This window comes from Lissotriton vulgaris, chromosome 4_1 (genome assembly GCF_964263255.1).
Source record: "Lissotriton vulgaris chromosome 4_1, aLisVul1.2, whole genome shotgun sequence".
NCBI classification, from domain to species: Eukaryota; Metazoa; Chordata; class Amphibia; order Caudata; family Salamandridae; genus Lissotriton; species Lissotriton vulgaris.
The window spans coordinates 568,260,745-568,278,709 of record NC_141691.1 but is presented as its reverse complement, the minus strand read 5'-3'; the positions used below and the strand labels follow the sequence as shown (position 1 = coordinate 568,278,709).

The 17,965-nt window shown below is 45.5% G+C and overlaps 1 protein-coding gene across 1 annotated transcript in view; it reads left to right on the top strand.

Annotated features, from left to right (window-relative positions):
• Positions 1-17,965, top strand: part of TRANK1 (tetratricopeptide repeat and ankyrin repeat containing 1) — a 1,005,982-nt gene that overhangs the window by 1,593 nt on the left and 986,424 nt on the right. The window contains exon 2 of the mRNA XM_086964756.1: positions 8,076-8,182. The gene's annotated coding sequence lies outside the window, so the exon portion shown is untranslated. The remainder of the gene's footprint in view (positions 1-8,075; positions 8,183-17,965) is intronic.

The window sequence follows — 17,965 nt, the reverse complement described above, 5'->3', positions numbered from 1 at the left end:
GTCCCTGCCCCCTTTGGGAGGAAAGGGGGGTGTGGACTGCCCAATGGCACTAGAGGGCCGCCCTCTTGAGTGGCCTCCTGCGGTGGCCTCGGGCAGCCGCATTCCACTACCTTAACCACGAGTCTTATCTGAGACAACTAGGATCTGGAACATATGATTGTTCCCTAACAATGAGATATTCGTGTGATAGTAAATTATGGAAAATGCATTGACAGAAAACAGCTTGTGGAGGTTTATAAAGTCCCCCTGTTAACAGAGCTGAATGACTGTACTAAAGACTCATCAATCTGATCAGACAAGTTATTAGTTTTCAGAAAGAGCCATAATTCTGATTGGACACGTTTTTCCTTTTTAGACGAAGGCAAAATAAAGTTATGTTTTTTTAAATCAGCCGTGCCAAGAGGTGCATGTAGGTCTGTTTTTAATGTGTACAGACCCGTGGACCTGTATTGGCATGCAGTAGCTCATTAAAGGCAGGGCTATTGGCTTTGCAAACGCTTTGAAGTAAAGGTATTGGGGGTGGTTTTTCAGGTGGTATTATTAGTGGTGGTATTGGTAGCAGCAGGGGCGCAACTAGGTCTGGACTTCGTGGGACGAGGGCTAACATGGCAAATTAAGGGGCGTGGCTAACGTTAATCAATGGGGACGGTGCTAAAATAGCAGACAATCAGGATTGGGTAATGCTCAGGCCAAACTGTAAAAAAAAGAAGTGTAAAATTATGCATTCAAATTTGCACCTTGGTATTCACCATGCACCGCATGGAGACGCTTCCCACAGAGGCTCAAAGCAAAGACAACACTCTTCCAACCACACACCCACAAGGTGCAACCTGCTACTAGATGAACAAGTGCTTTAGCATCCCACAATTTGGTTTGGATGGTTTCAAGGATCTTGGAAACACTTGCTATAGCTGCTGCCCTGTGCTCACAGACCTCTGTGAACTGGGCTGACCTAAATATAGGATATTCCCAAAATGAAATTCGACCCACTCAAAGGACCAAACTTTGACCTGTATGTTGGACACAGTTGTTTTCAGCATATAGATAAATCTTCATAGCTATGATTTAAATGTAAGATGAATTTAAACAAGTATGATATTTAAATATGCCTCATTCCTCTTGATCTACCGGCAAATGAAGAAGTGAATGAAAGTCAATCTAAGGCCATTTTAAATTTCACAAGGGAAAGGTTTGTGCGGCACGTTTGCCAGACTAGCACAGGCATGTATAGAGTAATAAAGTGCATTGAAGGTAGCATATACCAGATCAGGGGAACCCAGAAGGTAACAACCTCAGTCTGAGCTCACAGTCCGTCATATGCAGAGATTGGGCAAGTCCTTGATCCAAAGGCAAAGTTTTAATGTGCTTTCTAGGCTTCCCCGGAGTATTTACTACCCTGGTTGCATACTCTGGCCTCTAGAAGACACAGGATTTTCAGAGAAGGCCCTTAATCCTAGATCTGCCATTCCACCTAGGTCTACCGTGAGATGAATCCTCACCTGGTTTATCCGCCATCCGTGTAGTCTCCTTTCTGTGTGCAGCTCTGCAGGTTGAGCACGCTCTGCATCGATGTCATGTGTAGCCTCCACATCACAAGCTTGAATCCCAACACAGCCACTCATCCTACTATCCTCCCAACAACAAAATGAGGAGCACTGAATCTAACGATGCTCCAAGTACAGACTGGATACAAGTAACAACAGCTCTTGAGAAAATTTGGGTTTAGGTGTTCCTAAAAAAGCTGTGTCAAAAATGCCCAGGGCAGGCAGGGCCTTACTTGAGAGGTCAGTCATGGAACCCAAGCTCACACAACACGACTCTTGGCGCAGTATGTCACAACCATTCACTCCCAGAAAAAGGTGCCCCCTGCCCTCACAGAGAAGGAAAACAGGCTCTTGGAAACTTGCTGCCTGCTCTTCTGATAGTATTCTTTGGAGTTGTGCTGATCAGCAGCACTGTCGTCCTGGCATCCAGCCCCTCCTGACAGTCTTGATGTGTAGATAGATGAGGGTCAAATGTCTCCTGGCTTCTCCATGCATGGGCCTCCTCTGCTTCTTTGCCACTGCCATTGGAAGCAAAAGTAGACAGATCCATGGCACTGTTCACCATTTATCTGGTGAGCAGTGCCGTGGATGTGTATTCCATACAAGTGCACAGACAGCAAGCCCTGGGGTATGTCGCCAGTAGGAATTCCTTTACAAAGGAAAAGCATCACCTGCACTGGCCATTCCTTTCCCCAGACACTGGCCATCCCACTCCCACCCCATGCTGCACAGCACATCAAAAGTGCTTTGGTGAAATCCCTGCCTTCAGGCAAGGGTATTACCTCGGTGGAAGCCATCTGAAACAAAACAAGAGGTGAGGGGGTTGCTGAAACCTTTCAGAGGCTGGCTGGCTCGGGCTGGTTTTGGGCCTTTCAGAAGGGTATCATTAAAATCACATGCTCAGATGCTAAAGCATCCGATGCTTTGCGCAGCCTTAATAGACATTTAACTGGGGAAGAAGGGTTTGCATGCTTTAATTATTTTAATGCGTGTAAGGAAAGTGTCATGCTGTCATCTTAGCCAGGCTTTAGAAGGTGGGGGCGGGGTGCTGAAGCCCGTTTAGCCCAATGGCTGTTGCACACCTGGGAAGCAGCACTAGTACTTGTGGTGGTATTGGTATAACACTAGTAATGAGGTGACCCAGTATCCCCCAGAACCCTTGCAAATCTAGTAGTATGCAACAACAATTGGTTCTGTGGGTAGTTATATTTCTTTAACAAGAACATAAATTCATTCACAAATACTTTATGTAGGTCTGGTAACTCAATCATGCCTTGGTATGGACCACATCCACTAAATAATTATGTTTACCTTTTAACCTCTTAGATTCTAGGATTTGATTAATCTCATCTTCTATATTACCTTCCACAACAATTGGTGGTGGGGTGGGGGGTTCAGCATGCAATGCAGGGTGGAATGATTTCAAGAGAGATGTGTAGGATACAGGATGTATTTTGATTTCTTTAGGCAGTTCCAATTTCATGGCCATAGGATTGACGACTTTGGAGAACATATAAGGACCTTTATAATGTCATTGTAAATTACAATGCCCAGATAATCATAGGTTCCTTGTTGCTCACAAACCTGATCATGAATTGTGTACAATGGGGATGAATGTCAATGCCTATCCACACGGGTTTTCATTTGTTATTTATATATTGCTGCAACTCAATATTTACAACAGTACAGATACTTGCAAGGTTTTCATGGTGGGCTTTTACCGCTTGCATGGCTATTAGTTCAGGAGGTGCTTGCAAAGAAAAACCTTTGGACGATAACCAAACGAGAAATAGAATGGATAGACTTTTGTTGCTGAATGTGTATTTTTGCTATAGGCAAACTCTGCTACAGGTAACATCTGAACCCAATCAGCAGACACCGTGGGTTTTGTTCCAATGATTGATTGTTATGTTCTATTTGTCCATCAGTTTGTGGGTGGTCAGCAGAAGATAAACGGTGATCAATCTGTAAAGCAGAACAAATACCTTGCCAGAACCTAGAAACAAATTGCGCATCCCGGTCAGAAATTACAACTGTGGTTAAACCATGGAGGCAGATGACCTGATTCATGAAAAGTTCAGATAATTCCTTAGCATTTGGTATATTTTTAAGGGGAATGAAGTGAACCATGTTTGGCTAGCACATTCATCACCACTAAAATAGTGGTTAAACCATTGACCCAGGAGAGGTCAGTAATAAAATCCATGCTGATAGAGTGCCTAGGGTTAGGTTATATGTCCCAATGCCTGTGACAGTCCAGTTGGTGAGGAATGTGTAGCCTTTTGATGAGCATAGGTAAATCATGTTTGAAAAAAGTTTTTTACACCCTTTGCCATGACTTCCCACCAAAACCAACATATACACATTTGTTTTTTCCTCCCTCAGGTGTCTAGTTAAAGGAGCAGAGTGACACCAATGTAATACCTTTTGTTTTAAGTCAGGAGTTTGGATATATAATTTATCGGCATGGTAATAGAGATACCTTTTATGCTGTTAGAAGTATCTGCCAGCAATTCCATAGGTTTCAAAGCATGGAAATGGGATTGCAGATCACCAAGAAAAGAATCAAAGTCATCAACCATGCAATTACGTACCCCAACTATCTGTTCCTGGGGGATAGTCAACGTCTGTGTCTGTGGTGGATGCATGGCCCCCTTATCTAGATGAGAGCGAGCGCATCTGCCGTCCCCTGCTTTTCCCTGGGAAAATACATGATCACAAAATCATATTTACTGAAAAAGAGAACCCAAACCATCAGACGTGCTGTGAGGGCACAAGCGGGTCTGAAAAGCTGTACGTTTTTGTGATCAAAGTAGATGGTCACAGTATGCTGGGAACCCAAGAGGTAATGTCTCCAATTCCTAAAAGGCCAGTTTTATTGCCAAAAGTTCTCGCTCAGGAATGGTATACTTTTGCTCTGCTGTCAACACTTTTTGGAATAGTAGGCAATCAGATTCATTTTACTTGATATCACATCTCGTTGAGGCAAAACTCCACCCACAGAGTGTTGGGAAGGATCAGTGTCAACAAAATGCGGTTGGATGGTTCTGCATATTTTAATATGAGAGCCGTGTTAAGAAAAAGATTGCCTTTTCAGCATCTCTAAACCATGTAAAGGCAAGTCCTTTGAGTCCTTTGAGTAGCAGTCTAGTTATTGGTGTTACAATGTCAGATCAACAAGTGATGAAGAGCTTATAAGAATTGTCAAAACCGAGAAAAGATTGAGCCTCCCTAACAGAAGTGGGACTTAGCTACTGCAGAAAAGCCTCAATTTAATTGGGGTCCATATGAATGCCAGATGGAGAGAGAATGAAACCCAAGGACATCTACTTGTGTAGTATGAAAGACACTTTTGTCCAATTTGGCAAACAATTGATGTTTTTGCAAGCATTGCAGCACCTGTTTGACATGGATAAAATGTTTTCCTCAGTTTGTGAAAAAATCAGTATATCATCCATGTACATGTTGCCAAATAGTTCTAGAAAGTCCTTCCATACCTCGTTAATAAACAATTGGAAGGCCGACAGGGCATTAATCTGAATGGCATTATGCAATTTTCAAACAGGCCATATGTAGTGCGGAAGGCGGTTTTCCATTCCTCTCCTTCTTGTACCCTGATCAAATGATAAGCCTCTCAGATTTAATTTTGTATATATGGTATAACTCTTCACCTGATCAAGTAGTATTGGGATGAGGAGTGATGGATATCTATTTTTCACTGTGGCTTTGTTTAATACCCTTTAATCGATACAGACCCACAATTCCCCATAATTTTTCAGGATAAAAATCAGATGTGATCAAATAAGAGATGAGGAATGGTGGATGAAAGCACAGGCCAATAGCTCAGCAATATATTCCGCCAAATGTCTTATCACAGGTTCAGTCAGGGTATACATACTACATTTAGTTAATTCAGCTCCTGGGAGCAAGTCTATTATACAATTGAAACTACGATGAGGGGGTAGTACATTGGCTTTCGTTTGATCACAAACATCATTGAATTCTGTGTATTGAAAGGCAAAACTGAGTTCTCTATTGCATCAGAAAGGGCACAGAAGAGTGGGATTTTCTATTTCGCTACTTCTTGTTAGCAGTGTAACAGACACCATTTTTTTTATCTAGTGTCAATATGGGGAGTAAGTTGCTGGAGCCAGGGGACCCCAAGGATAGCACCAAATATTAGTCTATTAATTAGGTCAAAACGAACAGTTCCTGAATGACTGTTGTCACAGATCATGATAATGTCATTGGAATGGTAGGCAATTTTTCCTGAGGATAGCTCGGACCCATCTACTGTTCTAACGGGTTTAGGATTTTTTTTTAGGAAGGAAGGAAATACCCATTGCTCTAGCCAGGGTTAGATCAAGAAAATTACCAGTTGCTCCAGAGTCCAATAGGATGGGCATACGTTTTTGCAGCTGATTAGAAATCACTAGTGTCAGAGTTACAGTAAAATGTTTAGGAACATGCTCCACATTACTGGCCAGATAGTGTGAAATCCCGCTACAAGAAACAATCAAAGGGTCAATCCTATTCCCTTCAAATATTTTAGTTTTCTGCTAAGGTGCTGTGTGTGTTCCGAAGAGCCACAGCTTTCCTGGGAATTTTAGGTTTAACTGGCCATTCCCCAGCAAAGTGCCCTCCCTTCTCACAATATAGACACAGATTAAGCTGACTTCACCTTTCTTTTTCGTCATTGGAGAGGGATCTACGGATCCCTCCAATCTGCATGGGCTCACTAGTATCTGAAGTCCATTTTTGTGGTGTCGTTTTACAATAAAGAAAGTCTTTCTTGGCCTTTCCCACCTTTAGTTCTTCCAATCTGTGGTCAAATTTGACCACTAGATGAATAAAAGCAGAACACTCATCTGGAAGATCCACAATCTGGCAAAGGATATCTTTTAGGTCGTCACGCAATCCCTGATAGAAGAGTGATTTTCTTTTCTGTCCGGACCAATGGGTCGCAGCGACCAATCTATTAGGGTTTGTCACATAGGATGGCAGGGAGCTAAAACCCTGCTTCAGATGAAGTAATTTCTTATCACTTGCCCGCATAAAGGTGTGCTTGGTGAACAAATTGTGCATCCTTTTCTTGAACAAGGTGAAATTATACAAAATAAGATCATCGCCCTCAGCCAGAGGGACATTCCAAGTGGCTGCAGTGCCTACTAAATAAGAGATAACGAAAACCGCATAGGCTGCATCATCTGGGAAACTGTAAATGACACTGATTTATAAAAACACTGTATTAAGTACTATCACCATTGAAACGTTCAGGAACTGCTAGCGGCACTGGACTTGGGGCCAGGACAGCAAGATTAACATGGTGTGTATCCAAGATACCTGGGATAGATGTGCCAGCAGAAGGAACAAAGTAGTGACCCGGCTGAATGTAGGATGTTTGGGTTTTAGGGATTGTTCCTGAAGCTCTACCCCATTGATCCCCCCAGGGTTTATACTGAGTTAATTCTGTCTTCAGGTGCTGGTTTTCTGTAATGATTGGACCTCGGCTTGCACACTAGTAAAAGAACTGGCTAACTCTTCTATTGTAGGTGTAGGGGACAATTCTGCTGAATCTCCAAAAGGGTCTGGCTCTCTAGCTTGAATGAAACTTCCCTTATCCAATGGACAAAAAGAACATCTTGTATGCATGGTTAAAGTTTTCCCTTCTACCTTTGGTACAGCAAATGCTCCTAATATGGGGTGGGGGGAGATTAGTTCTGGTTTGTTTCTAATTACTATGCTGACTGCTGATAGCACGGGAAGGTGCTGTACATTTGAACACACAAATGACATTGAATTGCTAGATTTCATTGCACTGATGTACCGTGATTTACTACAACAAAGGTTTTTTGAAAATTTAAAAAAAAACTTCCCTTATCCATTCTTCGCTCAGGCAGATATATGATTTGTGGGTTTGGCGTTCTGTCAAGACTCCACACACCTGGGATATGAAGTCTGCAGGAGTGAAGATAGTCCTTCCAATACCTGTAGGAAACCCCCTCAATACTTGATAGAAAATTGCTGCCCATGGTTTGTACCCGGGGGGAGTTGGGGACGCGGCATGAAAAGAGTGAAGGGGGAGGAGAAAACGAAACACCTGGGTTAGGCACCACAGCAAACACATCCCTCAGTTTACTGAACAGTCACCCAGTGTCTGTTTTTCCTATAAAATACAGGGGCACAATCAGGGTTTGGCAAAAAGAAAACAATGCATTCAATTCTGGTCCTGAGGTTCCCTCCAGTAATTACACACACATTGATAAATAAACAGTGTATCCACAAGAAGGGTTCACCCCATTAAGGTGAAAATAATTGGAAATGATTGCATAGAGAGCCAAAAGTCACTATCCAGACGTGACAATGTCCAAAGGTTTTGGAAAACGGTATAAACAGAGTCAACAATACCTAATGAAGGCCACAGTCTCTGAGAATGAGTAGAGATTGTCATATGAATGTCAATGGTTGAGCCGCAGACTTGGTGCACTAATCTGTCTTCAGGAAGTTTATATTGGTTCTGTTTTGTTTTAGAGGCCATATTATCCAGCGATATGCTGCAGGTGACCAGGAGAATCCAGGCACTGAGCTGAGAGAGGAGCAGAGCTGGCAGAGAGACAGTAGGAGGAAACTGACTCCAGGTAGCTTTCATATGTATTAGAAACTGGATACGGGGAAGGAGGCAAGAAGAAAACAGGGTGGGGGAAACAGGGCCAGAAAGTACAGGATGCAGGGAGTGGGGCAAAATGAATGGAACTTGGGAAATCGCTGTGTGGCAAGAAAAGCTTCAACAACAATACTAGAAGCCAAGCGCGGCTTCTAACTCAGATGTGACTTTTGAACTATGAATCTTCCGAGTTGGTTGGACAGGTCACGCGCAAGTACATACTTTTGCGATTACTTGCATGTGATCTTGGCACCTGACTCAGGAAGGAGCAGAATTTCGTCCCACACAGTGGTAAGGGACTGGAGGTGTGGCTAGCACTAAGTTATTCAGAAGTGAGCTGTGATGAGGGAGGAGATTGGGGGAACAGATGATTGAATGCTGCCCCCACACAAAGCTGTAACCATGGGCGGTGCACTGTACTGGTGCAGGATGTGCGAGCCCTCCCAAAATGTGTAAATTATTTGTGCAACACTTCAAACAGTAAAACAGTGAAAACAACATACAAACAAAATCCACCCCAGCTTAGAAACATAGAACTTAATTTAATAAACAAAACAAGACCAAAACGAGAAAAATCCAATAAGTAGAACTGAAGATATTGAATTTCAAAGTTTTAGGTAAAAAAATAGCGCCTAGAAGCAAAGAATGGTATGTGGGATATCTGATCGCGCCGGCCTGGGACAAAGTCAAAAGTTCAGGCTGACTGCGATGGCACCCGGGTCGGATACAGGGACCCAGTTTGGGCCACTGAACAAATGTACCTTAATCTTGGGTGCATAGAGGATGTGTGGTACAGTGGTGGCGATCCACGCATCTGTGACAATGCACTGGTCCCGATCCTCACAGCATTGGCGATGTGTTTGTTCCGATGAGAGGTAAGCTGCGATGCAGAGGTTTGTCGTCAAGGCTGCCATTGACAGAGAAGCGATGTCCTTGTGCCGGTAAGAGTGATGGTTTCAAAGGTGATGCGTCGGGACTGATCCACGCAGTAGCAGCAATGGTGCGGTTCTGCTCCGCGCAGCAGTGACAATTCATCAGTTGTGTCAGTGGTGCTGGAACAAACACCTTAGGCCCACTTCCAAGGGTCCATGACTGGGGTGGCACCACATGGCAGGGCAGATTCACAGATGGCAGAGTCCAGATGCAGAAGTAAGGTGGTTGGAAGTATTTTATGTCCCTGAGACTTCAGATCAGGAGGCCAGCCTTTTAGCCCTTGGAGTCACTCTGGATTCAAGTGATGCAGTTCCAGTCCTTCCCATCCAGGCCGGGGAACAGCAGGCAGCAGGGCAGCACAGCAAGGCAGGAGTCCAGCAAAGCAGCAGTCCAGCAGAGTAGCAGTCCTCTCAGCAGCACAGCAGTCCTCATTCCTGGAAGAGGCTTCACAGGTCCAGAGGCTTACTGAAGTGACTGTGTCAGAGGTCCCCTATGTATACTTGTGTCAGAGGTCCCCTACGTATACTAATTAGGGCCTTTGAAGTGGGGAAGACTTAGAAGACAGGTCTTTGAATTGCACAACGTTCCTCCCTTAATGCCCTGGCTCCAGACACACTTCAGGGGGTATGCAGCCCTTTGTGTGGGGATAGGACACAGCCTATTATGGTGTAAGTTAGACTGGGTCCAGCTCCTCCCTCTCATCCTCCCAGACTGGCCCATCAAGTCACACCTAAGATCCCATTGTATGTGGCTATCCAGGGGGAATACACCAAATGGCTAACGTAAGAAAATGACAACTTTCTAAAAAGCAGGGTCAATACTGATTTGCATATGGCTAGGTCCAAACTGGGGTGGCTTGATGAGCAAAAAAACTATGGATTAAACCCAGATCTGTGACGGGAGTCAATGTTTGATTTGTTCAGCATTCCGACCAGACTTGAGGAACTAATCTCTTCCCAATTGGAAATTATACTTATAAACGTAATAGGGTAATCCCAATGTTATCCTATGGGAGAGATAGGCCTTGCAGTAGTGAAAAAAACGTTGTGAGTTTTTCCCTACTAGGACATGTAAATCTTAAAAGTACATGTCCTGCCTATTACATACATTGCACCTTGCCCTCTGGATTGTCCAGAGCCTACCTTAGGGGTGTCTTATTTATATGAAAAGGGGAGGTTTGGGCCTAGAAAAAGGTTTATTTTGCCAGGTCGACATGGCAGTGGAAAACTGCACACACAGGCTTTCAACTGGCAGGTCTAAGACGTGGTGAAAGGGCTACTTCAGTGGGTGGCACAATCAGTGCTGTTGGCCTAGTAGTAGCATTTAATTTACAGGCTCTAGGTACAGGGATACTACTTTACTAGGAACTTATAAGTAAATCAAATATGGCAACTGGGGTTGAAGCAATGTTACCATGCTTTAGGGTAGAGAGAGCACAAGCACTTTAGTACTGGTTAGCAGCAGTAAAGTTCACAGATCCTAAAGCCAGCAAAATATGAGGACAAAAAGTGGAGGAGGTAGGAAAAAGTTGGGGGGGAGGGGGGACCACCTTACGGCTGTCGGGTTTATCACGCAACAACAGTGCTAAAACATTATAATATTCAAGAAGCTCTAGTGCCCCCAATACTATGAAGAGTTATAGCGACAGTAGCCCACTCTATTGTCATTTCGTGGGCCAGTCTAGTCCTGGTGGGCCTTTTCTACTGTAACCTGTCAGAGACGCTTTGCAAGTCCTGCTGGAGATTCCAATCCCTGGCCATCAGGTCTATGTTGGATTAGACATGGAACCAGTCTTGCATGGTGATTTAATTCGTATGTTCAAAGAGTGCTCCATATGTACTTGAGTATCAGTTGATTTGGCATCAATTCCAGTAACATTAACTGTCCAGGTGTTCTTGACAATAGATTAAGTCAAGTAGCCCAACATTTTTTTGGGTTACATAGGGGCCCCTGCCCCAGTGCATAGCCACCCTTTGCTTAGCCAGAAGAAAACACTATGGCCACAAGTCACTGGCTCACAGCAGAGCTCTCTTTGATATATCCATGTATTACCACCAGTGGTGGTGCGGGTACTTTGAGGTCAGTCATGTGAGCTATCACCTAAAGCACATGCAAGTCAATAGGTAGCCACGCCAAGGCATATCAATGCTAAGTGAAGGAAGTCACTGCTTAAGGCATCCTCTTTGTGCTTCAGCTTAAGCATGGGTTTTGGTGTATAATATATTATTAGTACTTTTTCCGCAAGTGTTTTCTAATTTTTGCACAGTAAGCTTCGTTCAAGTACCACAACATTTTTCTTTATTGGCAGTAGGCCTCAATAGCATTAAGTGTCAAGTCCATCTTGTCTGTCTGAGTGTTCCTTCATTGCCCCCCTGGGCCTCACTCAGTCGAGTTCACCTGGTATCTGTTTACAAGTAGTGTCTTGCTAGCAGGGTACAATGCCATAGCAACGTCTTTAAGAGTTTTATTGTGACCCCACTACTCATTTGAGATCAATAACAGTGCTTTATAGTTAGTTGGTCAATGTCTGTGTGGCCCCCTTTTTGTTGCCTTGTGGCTTCCTGTTGGCGCCAAGCAGAACTTAACAGTCTAATAGGAAGTCGAAAAGACAGCCCCTACAGCCCCTGCGTGTGCATATGTCCTTTTTCACCTGGTACCCAAAGGGGCAAAGTCCCCTTGTTGCTTTTCAGGTGTTGAGTGCTCCTGTGTCTCCTTCCAGTGCACCTCGTTTTTAGGTCTTGGCCTGCGTAGGCTGCGCTTGCGCAGTCTCGCTGGTGAGATTTTATGTTTCTAGAGTATGGGGCTTAAACCCGCCCCTCTTCTCCATTGCCTGGCTTCCTAAACGGAGGCCAGCCATTGGAGAAGAGGTTTGTCTTTCCATTTAAGCCCCGTCTTTTTCGGATTGAGGGGTGTGTTTTTTAGTTTCTTTCTCGCCTCTTCCCATTGGCTGGAATGTAAACAACAAGCCAATGGGAAGAGGAGAGAAAGAAAAACACGCCCCCCCAGTCTGAAAATGACGGGGCATTTCTCCGATCCATTTCTGCTGGACCTCGGAGAAACATGGTGGTGTCATGGCTCTTACAAGCTAATCCGGAAACTCCCTGGTGTTCAGGGAGATGTGGACTTGTCCCAGTTGCTTTCAAAAGTTTGCAGTGTAAGAAAGAGACCACATTCAGGGAGCCCGTGAGACATCATGGAGCGACCTCTGGGGGCAAAGATGTGCAGCTCTTAGGAGAACAGAGACTCGGACCCTGAAGAAAGAACTCTAAAATATAGCGAGGCCAAAGAGAGTGTTCGTGAGACTGCTGCGGGGGCAGGAGAGCTCCTGAACCCTGGGGGGAGCACTACCAGCTACGGACGAGACGTTTTTACCGACACTGCACCCAAGCAGCTTGAGACAGAAACAAGCTCTCTTAATTCAACTGCTTTCGATGTAAATTGCAGTAGTCGAACATACTAAACAAAGAGGAACTCTATAATTGTGCACCCCGTCTGCCTTGGTTTCGGCACAAGGACTACACGTATCCGAGTTCAGCCAATTGGCTGCAATGGCCCTTTTGGCCACCATCAGTGCCGTGTTTAGAAAGAGTTTTTCAGCTCTGGAAACATCCATCCCCTCGGAGATACCCAGAAGCGCGTGATTGCAGAGCAAAGCCATACCAGGTGGTAAAAGTCAGCTTGGGAGTGGTTGCAGCGGGGACAGGATGCTTCGGGTCGGAGCCCAGCGCGATGGAGACGCAGCGGCGTAAGATAGGCAGTGTGATGGTAGTATATTTGAACTAGGTAAAGCCTTGCTAATGCTGTGACTGTTTTGGGAGTCATCAATGCGTCCCTCCAAATAGCGTCGTCCAGGGACACGAGCCAACCCTCCCATCTGTCTCTGAGATGTGTATAGTGTGTTAGGGGTGTTATTGGTAAGGGAGCTATAGCTACGGCAGATCCCTCCCTTCCCTAGGTTACCGGTCATGGTCCGGGCTTCGGGCGGGCTATATTCGGGCAGAGAGGTGCCTTCTGAGATGTGAGAGTGGAGGGCATGGCGTATCTGGGAAGTGGGAAGCGTGGAGGGAGTAGCGAGTCTGCAATTCTTGGCAAGTGCGTACGTGGCTCCCACCCTGTGGGATCGAGCCTTTTCAAGGGCCCACTGGTGCAGGGGTTCACCCTTCTTTGTCCTCGAGTCCTTAGACTATCAAAATAGAGATTGGCACGGAAGCTGTAATATTAAACAAATATTTTATTATCAACACTCATGAGTGGGGACTACATCAATACAGAACCCTCAGGCAATGTATGAGATAGTACTTGGAGTACAGAAACCATGGTGCTTATATACTTTTATAGTTGCAGTGTAGCTTGGAGATTCAAAAAGAGGCTGTACAAGTGTGCACACGAATAGCTACTTCACATATAAGGGTACATGAGAATCACTTAGTCAACAGAGTGGGAGGAGTTACATAGTTGCTAACATCAGTTAAAATAGCCTGACAGTTAATTCTGTAACAAGTGTATTCTAGCAACTACAGTCCTTTCTGAGCATGATCAGTGCTCAGGCTCAGTGCTGAAGGAGTTAACGATAGATGATGACTCAGGCGTAATAGAGAAGCAGGCAACAGTGAAGATGGGGAAGCACATGGTAAACACATGGCTTAACTAAAATGGATGCCACAAACAAAACAGCTTCAGCTCATGCTAACAGCGATCTCTCTACTTTCCACAACCCCAGACATCCCCCAGTAGCGAAATTCCAATGAGATCCCACGTTCTAAAACCAGAGAGATAGGCAACCTCTCCAAGCTGTGTGCCGCACCACAGTGGGGTATGTTGAGTCAATTTATCCGACCAGTAGGTGTGACGCAGAGAAGCCCGCCAGGCCAAAAGCACCCTGCGTGTGTCCTCAGGTAAAGTTTGGGGAATGTTAGACAAGCCCAGGGTGTGGAGCTCAAAGTGGTATGCCGGTTCAGACCAGCCACTGTGGAGCCCATTGACTTTTAATGTAATGTAATAGAGCGGCATGTGTCATGTATAATGTGGCTGGCGCTCCCGTTGCACGTGTTAAAGCGCTGTGGTCCATAAGTGTCCCATATCCAAAAAGTGCCCCCATAGTCTCCACCCCTACATCCGACTAGGGTCCAAGTACCCTTTGCGTTAATCTACCGCTCGTCAGTGGCACTCCAATCAATGGAATGTTAGCGGCGTAGTTACCACATCTAAAGGTATATCGTAGTGCCTTACCCCAACAATGTAGTGCCGTTTGGAGGAGGTGTGAAAGCGCTGGGAGCACCTTACTATTTGGCAACAGTAAAGAATGGAGTGTTCCCTGCTCAATGTGCCTGGAGTTATAATCAATTTCCTGCAAGTTGCCCCCTGCTGCCCAGTAGGACAGTCACTGAACTTGGCATGCATAATAGTACGCTTGGAAATCCGGAGCTCCCAGGCCTCCCCGTGTGCTGGTTTGGAGTTTCTTAAGGCTTATTCGACGTCGTCCCGTACCCCATATCAAATCTATCAGGATAGTGTCAAGTGTATTAAAGGTAATTGTGGGTATTACCAACTGCAGATTTGTAAAGTAATATAGAAGACAGGGAAGTACTACCATCTTAGATAAGGCCACACGACCCATAGCTGATAAGGGCAATGTGGTCCAAAATGCTACCTGCAATCGTATTCCTCGGATGGTCTTACCCAGGTTGCTCTCCAGCATGTCCGCTTGTGAATGATATACATTAATGCCCAGGTAGTTAAAGGTGTGGGGGCTACTGGTAACCTAAGTTCCCCAAAGCAATATAGTCTGGGTCTATTTGTTCATGAAAAAAAAGGCATTAGACTTAGATTCATTGATGGATAAGCCTGATATCAATCCGAAGTCAGCAGGTCTGCCGTGTATACAATGAGATCATATGCGTATGCCAATATCAAGTGTATAGATGTGCCTATAGGGATACCGCACTGTGTGGCCTCTTGTCGCATCTGGAGTGCCGATGGCTATATCGCAGGAACAAACAATATCAGGGACAGGGGACAGCCTTGCTGCGTACCCCTGTGGATACTATATTCCCTGGAGATAAGCTTCCCAGTGCGGACTCTTGCAATGGGTACATCGTACAATAATTTTACCCACTTCACGTATTCAGGGGGTAAGCTTAAGTGTGCGATAGCCCTAAACATGTATTCCCACGACAACGTATTGAATGCTTGTCTCATTTCCAGGGATATACTGCCAACGTTCGGGTAATGTGTGAGGTCAGCAGACATGATCCGATGCGGTCTGCATAGATTTAATGAGGTATTCCTAGCTGGTATAAACACACACTGATGTATATGAATAAACCTATTAAGGTATGGCTGAATTCTGTTAACCAATACCTTACTTAAAATGTTGTATTCTCTACACAGCAGTGACAGGGGAGGATAGCCTGACATATCTGCCTGGTTTAGGCACTGACAGCACCAGGGCTTGTGCTGTGGTACAAGGAAGGTGTCCTACCTCTAGTGATGTCTTATACAACGCCTCCAAACGTGGAACTAATATCTCAGAATATGTATCAAAGAATTCCACCGGCAGCCCGCCGGGCCCGGTGTTTTATTACTCGAGAGTCGTACTATAGCTGCTTTAATCTCTGCCCTGGTAATAGGTCCCTCCAGGTCCTTCTGCATACCTGTCGGGGTTTGTGGATACGGTAGGCCCGAAAGGAACTCATCAATGGACAATTCCCCTATGGGGTGTGGGGCGCTGTACAACACCTCAAAGTAGTCGCTAAAGGCGTCGATAATAGCACATTGTGTGTCCACATCCCACCTCCCAACAGTGCAATGCGGCTAATAACAGTAGTGGGATGATCATTTCTTATCAATTTCGCTAAGAGGGTACCCGATTTGTCGGCATCTGTGTGGTGTGTTTGTGTATAAGATCTATAAGATCTATAGTATATCAGCCTCAACGTTTCAAGCAATTCTGCATGTTGGATACTTGTCTCTTGCAGTGATGCTTGCTTCGTGGGGTCATGCGCTGCCTCCTGTTCTAGTCTTGACATATTGGTCTCTGTGTCCTGTAACTTCCGATGCACCTCTTGTCTGGCCCCCACTGTGGCACTAATTGCCGCGACCCCGATGACCACCTTCATGGCATCCCACTCCACCAGTGGTGTGGTAGCAGTGTGCCTATCTTCTGTAAAATAATGTTGTAGAGAGCGTGTTGCGAAACGCCGAGTCCTCTAGCGTTTGGGGCCAGAGACTCCACGTAGGTACAGGGGTCGGTATTCTTCCCCAACTAAAAATGGTCTCCAGAGGGTTATGATCCGAGAAGGTTTTTGCTAAGTGTGTGGTGTCTATAATTTGATCAGCTAGGGAGGTGGAACACATTATCCTATCTATCCTGGTATGCAACTGGTGTACCGGGGAGAAGAAGGAATACTCCTTGTGGAATGGTGTGGCTCACTGGTTAGAGGCGGCAGACCCGGGAGCAGAAGCTGGCCGGGACCAGGGTTCAATTCCCGACGCGGCAGGGTCGTGGACTTGGGTCAGCGAACTCGATAATTCTCGCTTCGGTGCCTACTCTAATCAGGGGTCCCACTCGGCAACTCTGGGCATTAGCTTGCCTAATCTCTACAACGGCCCCATCAACGCCGGGGATGCCTGGCTCCACCTTGGGAACTCCCAGCAGGGACCATCCCACAGGGAAAGCCAGGACGGGTTCCCCAGCGTTATACAGCGCCAGGAAACCTACGGTAGCAGTGCGCTTTACAAGCTCAAACATTAATTAATTAATTAAAAATTAACTCCCTGTGCAGCGGGTTCCTCAGTCGCCACGTGACGCATAGGGACCAACCCGTCATCCAGTCACAGAGTGCTGCTGCCTGCTTGTTGGCTATTGCGTCCCGCAGAGGAGGATGTGAAAAATCTAGGGTGGTATCCATCACTGCATTACAGTCGACCCCTTATGAGCCATGGGTGCGCTTCCCACCCTTCCAGTATTGAGTTCAGACTCATGAAATATTTGTGTTGGTCATGATTGGGAGCATAAATGTTTCCAAGTATAATCAGTATTCCGTCTAGCGTACCACGTAGAAATGTGTAGCAGCCCTGTGTATCTACACGTTTGTCTAGCACAACAAAAGGTACTCCCCCTCTTATCCAGATTGTCAACCCCGGGCAAAGGCAGAGTAATTTGTGGAGATGACCTGACCTCTCCATTTCTTCCTCATTTTCGCGGCCTCTGTTTCCATCAGGTGCGACTCTTTGTGTACCCTATGTCGTTTGTGTACAGAGCCTAACCCCCGGACATTCCACGTGACAAATTTATATTTATCTAACACCTGTTGAGCCATTCACTCACGTGATTACTCTGCAGCAGCATGTGCAATCTTTTGAGACTTGATGCTTTTAACGCACCAGAGCCATGTAACCCCCAACCTAAACACAATACCAGGTCATTCCTACAACCTAAAACAGGCCAGACCAAACAAGGTTAACAATAAACAGATACCCAATAAAATGTAGCAATTGCAAAGTGGGGACTGGCAGCCACAGCCATTGCGTAACTCAACACATATCCTGGAGCTCCCTAGAACCCGAGCGTATCATGTAGGATGTTACATTTGCCATAGCAACTTCTATAGAAACAATGCAAAAGGATATGTTAGTTCAGGGGAGCAGTGCACAGACAGCGCTACCATCCACAACAGATCACAGCTATACAACCCTCACAGTCAGTTGCTATCCCAGTATCCCATTTGCCATTTGCGGTGTCACAGTAGGGAAAAGTGTTAAGCTGCCTTCGGAGTCCGAGCGTACCGTACTGTGTTCTGACAATTCGGACAATCTGCGGGAG